The following is a 7,047-nucleotide window of genomic DNA, read 5'->3' as shown; positions in this document are numbered from 1 at the left end:
AGGTTAACACAGACATTGTTTTCCAGTCAAGGACTGGATTATGAGTTTGTAACCATGGCAGACCAAGTACTAGAACATCATGTAAATTATACAATACCAGGAAGCGAATCACCTCCTGATGAACGGGAGTCATACGCATGGTCACTTGTGTCCAGTACTGAGGTTTATTCATAGCTAAAGGTGTAGAGTCAATTCCCTTCAAAGGAATAGGGACTTCCAGTGGCTCAAGACTAAACCCACATCGCTTGGGAAATGACCAATCCATAAGACTCAGGGCAGCGCCTGAATCTACATAGGCATCGACGGAAATGGATGATAATGAGCAAATCAGAGTCACAGACAGAATGAACTTAGACTGTAACGTACTAATGGCAACAGACTTATCAACCTTTTTTGTGTGTTTAGAGCATGCTGATATAACATGAGCTGAATCACCACAATAAAAGCACAACCCATTTTTCCGCCTATAGTTTTGCCGTTCACTTCTAGACTGAACTCTATCACATTGCATTGTCTCAGGTGCCTGTTCAGAAGACACCGCCAAATGGTGCACAGGTTTGCGCTCCCGTAAACGCCGATCAATCTGAATAGCCATAGTCATAGACTCATTCAGACCCGTAGGCGCAGGGAACCCCACCATAACATCTTTAATGGCCTCAGAAAGGCCATCTCTGAACTTTGCAGCCAGGGCGCACTCATTCCACTGAGTAAGCACTGACCATGTCCGAAATTTTTGACAATATATTTCTGCTTCATCTTGCCCCTGAGAGAGAGCTAATAAAGCTTTTTCAGCCTGAATCTCCTGGTTAGGTTCCTCATAGAGCAAACCCAATGCCAGAAAAAACGCATCCACATTAAGCAACGCAGGATCCCCTGGTGCCAATGCAAATGCCCAATTTTGAGGGTCACCCCGCAGGAAAGATATAATAATCTTAACCTGCTGAGCAGGGTCTCCAGAAGAGCGAGATTTCAAAGAAAGGAACAGCTTGCAATTGTTCCTAAAATTCAGAAAACTAGATCTATCTCCAGCAAAGAACTCTGGAATAGGAATTCTAGGTTCAGACATAGGAGCATGTACAACAAAATCTTGTATATTTTGAACCTTAGCAGCAAGATTATTCAAGCTGGAAGCTAAACTCTGGACGTCCATGATAAACAGCTAAGGTCAGAGCCATTCAAGGATTAAGAGGAGGAAAAAAAAAAAAAAAAAATCAGCCAGGCTGCAATTAAGGCTAGGCAGCAACCTCAGAGGAGAGAAAAAAAAAAACTTCCTCAGACTACTTTTCCTCCTACTTCAGCCCAAACATTTTGGCCGGCTATACTGTCATGATTCCAATGGCAGGGAATCACAAAAGGACAAGCACCAACGAGCTCTAGGGTGATGGAACCTGAGCTGACCATGACCCTAAACCTGAACACACAAATAACAATAGCCGGGGAACGTGCCTACGTTGATCCTAGACATCTCGCACCAGCCGAAGATCTAACTTCCCCTATTAGAAGAAACACAGACCTCTCTTGCCTCCAGAGAAATGCCCCACAGAAATAGCAGCCCCCCACATATAATGACGGTGAAATGAGAGGAAGGCACATACACAGTATGAAAACAGATTCAGCAAAATGAGGCCCGCTAAAACTAGATAGCAGAGGATACAAAAGTAAACTGCGCGGTCAGCAAAAAACCCTTCAAAAAACCATCCTGCAATTACTTGAACTCATGTTCCAACTCATGGAACATGAGGAGCAATTACAGCCCACTAGAGCAACCAGCAGCAAAGAAACAATTATATGCAAGCTGGACAAGACAAAAATAAAGCAAAACGTGGAACAAGAAAATCAAAAACTTAGCTTGTCCTGAAGATTACTGAAGCCAGAAGCTGAGGTAACAAAACACTCTGATAACCTTGATAGCCGGCGGGGAAATGACAATAAAGCCCGGTTAAATAGGAAACTCCCAAATCCTAATAGAACAGGTGGACACCAGAGACAGCAGAACACAAATCACCCAGTACCATCAGTAACCACCAGAGGGAGCCCAAAAACAGAACTCACAACAGTTGTCCAGACTCCGGCTTTAGAGCCCAGAATTCCTACTCCGGATTTGTTCTTTGGGGACAGATCCAAGTTTTTGAACTTTAAAAATAACTGCAAATTGTTTTTTGCTTTGAAACCCCGTTCTTCAGGTGATCCCATTCAGCAGGTGAAAATCATCATATCCTTGCTGCGTGATGATCCGCAAGACTGGGCTTTTTCTCTTGAAACAGGTGATCCGGCATTATTGAATGTAGACGCATTTTTTCAAGCGCTCGGATTATTGTATGACGAACCTAAGTCTGTAGAGCATGCTGAGAAAACACTGTTGGCCCTGTGTCAAGGTCAGGAAGCGGCAGAGTTATACTGCCAGAAATTTAGAAAATGGTCTGTGCTCACTAAATGGAATGAAGAGGCTCTGGCTGCTATTTTCAGAAAAGGTCTTTCTGAAACCTTTAAAGATGTTATGGTGGGCTTTCCTACGCCTGCCGGTTTGAACGAATCTATGTCTCTAGCCATTCAGATTGATCGGCGTCTGCGCGAGCGCAAAGCTGTGCACCATATGGCAGTATCCTCTGAGCAAAGTCCTGAACCTATGCAATGTGATAGGATTTTGACTAGAATAGAACGGCAGGAATTCAGACGTCAGAATAGGCTGTGTTCTTATTGTGGTGATTCGGCTCATGTTTTCTCTGATTGCCCTAAGCGTACTAAGAGAGTCGCTAAGTCTGTTACCATTAGTACTATACAGCCTAAATTTCTCTTATCTGTGACCCTGATTTGCTCATTGTCGTCCTTTTCTGTCATGGCATTTGTGGACTCAGGCGCTGCCCTGAACTTAATGGACTTAGAATTCGCCAGGCGCTGTGGTTTTTCCTTGCAGCCTTTGCAGAGCCCTATTCCTTTGAGGGGCATTGATGCTACACCCTTGGCTAAGGATAAACCTCAGTACTGGACACAGATGACTATGTACATGGCTCCTGCACATCAGGAAGATTGCCGTTTTCTGGTGTTGCATAACCTGCATGATGTTGTTGTGCTGGGATTTCCATGGTTACAGGAACATAATCCGGTGCTGGATTGGAAAACTATGTCTGTGACTAGTCGGGGTTGTCAAGGGGTACATAGTGACGTTCCTTTGATGTCAATTTCCTCTTCCCCCTCTTCTGAGGTCCCTGAGTTTTTGTCGGATTTCCAGGATGTATTTGATGAGCCCAAGTCCAGTTCCCTTCCTCCACATAGGGACTGTGATTGTGCTATTAACTTGATTCCTGGTTGTAAGTTCCCTAAGGGCCGACTTTTCAATCTGTCTGTGCCAGAGCATGCCGCCATGCGGAGCTATGTTAAGGAATCTTTGGAGAAAGGGCATATTCGGCCCTCTTCGTCACCATTGGGAGCGGGTTTCTTTTTTGTTGCTAAGAAGGATGGCTCCTTGAGACCCTGTATTGATTATCGTCTTCTTAATAAGATCACGGTCAAATTCCAATACCCCTTGCCTTTGCTTACTGATTTGTTTGCTCAGATTAAGGGGGCTAGTTGGTTTACTAAGATTGACCTTTGAGGGGCATATAATCTTGTTCGAATTAAACAGGGTGATGAATGGAAAACTGCATTTAATACGCCCGAAGGTCATTTTGAATACCTTGTGATGCCATTTGGGCTCTCTAATGCTCCATCTGTGTTCCAGTCTTTCATGCATGATATTTTCCGCAATTATCTTGATAAATTCATGGTCGTATATTTGGATGATATTTTGATTTTTTCCAATGATTGGGAGTCTCATGTGAAGCAGGTCAGGATGGTGTTCCAGATCCTTCGTGATAATGCTTTATTTGTGAAGGGGTCTAAGTGCCTATTCGGAGTTCAGAAGGCCTCTTTTTTGGGTTTTGTTTTTTCTCCCTCGTCTATAGAAATGGATCCTGTTAAGGTCCAAGCTATTCATGACTGGATCCAACCCACATCTGTGAAGGGTCTTCAAAAAATTTTGGGCTTTGCTAATTTCTATCGCCGTTTCATTGCCAACTTTTCCATTGTGGTTAAGCCCCTTACTGATTTGACGAAGAAAGGCGCTGATTTGACAAATTGGTCCTCTGAGGCTGTTGAGGCCTTTCAAGAGCTTAAACGCCGATTTACTTCTGCCCCTGTGTTGCATCAACAGGATGTTTCTCTTCCTTTTCAGGTTGAGGTCGACGCTTCTGAGATTGGGGCAGAGGCCGTCTTGTCTCAGAGGGAGTCTGATGGTTCTTTGATGAAACCGTGTGCTTTTTTTTCCAGAAAGTTTTTGCCTGTGGAACGCAATTATGATGTCGGCAATCGGGAGTTGTTGGCTATGAAGTGGGCGTTTGAGGAGTGGCAACATTGGCTTGAGGGAGCTAAACACCGTGTTGTGGTCCTGACCGATCATAAGAATCTGATTTACCTCGAGTCGGCCAAGCGGCTGAATCCTAGACAGGCTCGATGGTCCCTGTTTTTCTCCCGTTTTGATTTTGTGGTCTCGTATCTTCCGGGATCTAAGAATGTTAAGGCTGATGCCCTCTCTAGGAGTTTTTCGCCTGATTCTCCTGGAGTCCTTGAGCCGGTTGGCATTCTTAAGGAGGGGGTGATTCTTTCTGCTATCTCCCCTGATTTGCGGCGGGTGCTTCAGGAATTTCAGACTGATAGGCCTGACCGCTGTCCAGTGGGGAAGCTGTTTGTTCCTGATAGATGGACAAGTAAGGTAATTTCTGAGGTTCATTGTTCAGTGTTGGCTGGTCATCCTGGGATTTTTGGTACCAGAGATTTGGTTGCTAGGTCCTTTTGGTGGCCTTCCTTGTCTCGCGATGTGCGTGCTTTTGTGCAGTCCTGTGGGACTTACGCTCGGGCCAAGCCTTGCTGTTCCCGCGCTAGTGGGTTGCTTTTGCCTTTGCCGGTCCCTGAGAGGCCCTGGACGCATATTTCCATGGATTTTATTTCGGATCTTCCTGTTTCCCAGAAGATGTCTGTTATCTGGGTTGTTTGTGACCGGTAGGGTTGAGCGACCTTTACTTTTATAGGATCGGGTCGGGTTTCACGAAACCCGACTTTTTCAAAAGTCGGGTCGAGTGAAATCGGCCAATCCTATAAAAAAGTCGAGGTCGGGGTCGGCCGAAACCTGAAACCCAATGCAGTGCATTGGGTTTCCATGGTTCCCAGGGTCTGAAGGAGCGGAAACTCTCCTTCAGGCCCTGCGATCCATATTTTAGTGTAAAATAAAGAATTAAAATAAAAAATATCGCAATACTTACCCTCTGACGCGCCCTGGTACTAACCGGGAACCTTCCTTCCTTAGAACAAGATACACGGCACTCTATAGATTTGTGAGTAGAGGTGCTCAAGTAGGGTTTCCAGCCCCTTAAATCAACTGTATCAAAAAACTTGGCACTCAATAATGCTTGTAGAAAATAAAGTCATTTATTTTGCATCAGGACAAACAGATCAGCTGTAGCTCGTATCTTGCTAAACGTTTTCGGTCCTTTGTGGACCTTCCTCAGAGCAAGTTTATCTAATGTAATACAGAGATTATACAAAATAGAAAAAAAGAAAAATAAGGATCAAAATAACAATCTGTCAATGTCAAAACACATTACATAACTCAATATAAGACAAAAAACATAAATAACTGCAATATATGTCAAAATGCTGAAATAACAGTGACTGCAGCTGATAGACTAGTTTCCAGAGAGACAAGCTCAGAGCGTTTCCAGAGTGACAAAACACAAAACGTGACGTCCATTAAATAGAGAGTCATCAGTACCAACTTGAGATCCTAATGGAAAGGATATTGTGGAACGGAGAGGCGAACATATGTGCTCCTTATGGATCTAAGTGGGTGACGTAGATAAGCCGAGGTATCATGATGCGTACTAGAGACGTGCCTAACAGAACAATGCCATAATCGTGCTCTGGTGTATCGTGCCAACATCTCATGATCTGGAGAAGAGAACGTAGTGTCAAAAGCAGAGTAATAAAACACAGAGGCAATCTCAACAGTTCAAGAGAAGTAAGATTACAAGGAAATACGGTGACAATGGGATAGCTGCCCATGTTGTGTGTCCTGTGATGCTAAATAGGCTGATACAAGAGAATAATCACCTGGAGCGTAGGATCTGGACATATACCCAGATGCATGAGTATGCTGACACTATATGTAGAGGCAAATTTCAGAGGCTGCAATGTTCAAAAAGAGATTCAATAAGAATAACCCAGGATATAAGGGAAATCTACCACATGGTAAGTGTAGGATAATGATGGACAAGCTTACCACTAATGGAGACCGTAACTGAGCAGATAAAGCTGCTTGGGCATACGATGTGCCCACACTGTGCACTAAAATGGTGAAACAATGATGGGTCAGTGTAACGCACTCACATAATGGAGGGGCGTTTAGAGGGGGGAACGCCACGTGTGTGTGCTTACCGTTCTATTGCCTGGAGCGCTGGTGGCGTGCTGAGACGCTGAGGGAGTCACGCTGCAAGTGTGGCCAGAACTTCCGGGTATTTAGCTAGGAGGGGGCGTATCACATGCAGCTGCACGTCAGGGCAGTCATGTGACCACAGTGGGTGTGTGCAGGCACAGGGTATTGTGAGCCTGTGTAAAGATACAGACGCTGCTGGCTCCATGTAGCAGAGGGGAATGAGTGTGTAGACACAGGAACTGATGTATGTGAGGGAATGGTAGCTCCTGGATTAAAAAGGAAGAGGGATGTAATACTAATGGTAACAAGGTTCCCAGGATGGGTGTAGTGTCATGTGCGGAAATAAACGTGGGCTATTGTGGCATGCACAGAAGCGGCTAGGAGAGAACATACTGAAGAAATAAAGCAATAGGTAATCTGCTATAGTATGATATACTATACCGTGGATAGCACGGGGTGCCCAAAAAGAGTGACTAAGTGCAGGACTAGCGGTTCTATGAGGAAAAAGAGAACATAGATTAATGAAAGCACATGGATAATACTATAGACTGCAACAAAGCATGAATTACAGTGCGAGGGTTCAA

The 7,047-nt window shown here is 44.5% G+C and overlaps 1 long non-coding RNA gene across 1 annotated transcript; it reads right to left on the bottom strand.

Annotated features, from left to right (window-relative positions):
• Nucleotides 1-5,438: 5,438 nt before the first annotated feature.
• Nucleotides 5,439-6,614, bottom strand: LOC138664875 (uncharacterized). Its single transcript, XR_011318397.1, has 4 exons — nt 6,466-6,614; nt 6,311-6,375; nt 6,142-6,216; nt 5,439-5,979 (listed from the first exon to the last, which is right to left on the bottom strand). It is a non-coding gene; the product is annotated as an uncharacterized lncRNA (long non-coding RNA).
• Between the last annotated feature and the right edge of the window lie 433 nt (nt 6,615-7,047).

This window comes from Ranitomeya imitator, chromosome 2 (assembly GCF_032444005.1).
Source record: "Ranitomeya imitator isolate aRanImi1 chromosome 2, aRanImi1.pri, whole genome shotgun sequence".
In the NCBI taxonomy this organism is placed as follows: domain Eukaryota; kingdom Metazoa; phylum Chordata; class Amphibia; order Anura; family Dendrobatidae; genus Ranitomeya; species Ranitomeya imitator.
This window is presented reverse-complemented; position numbering and strand designations above follow the sequence as displayed.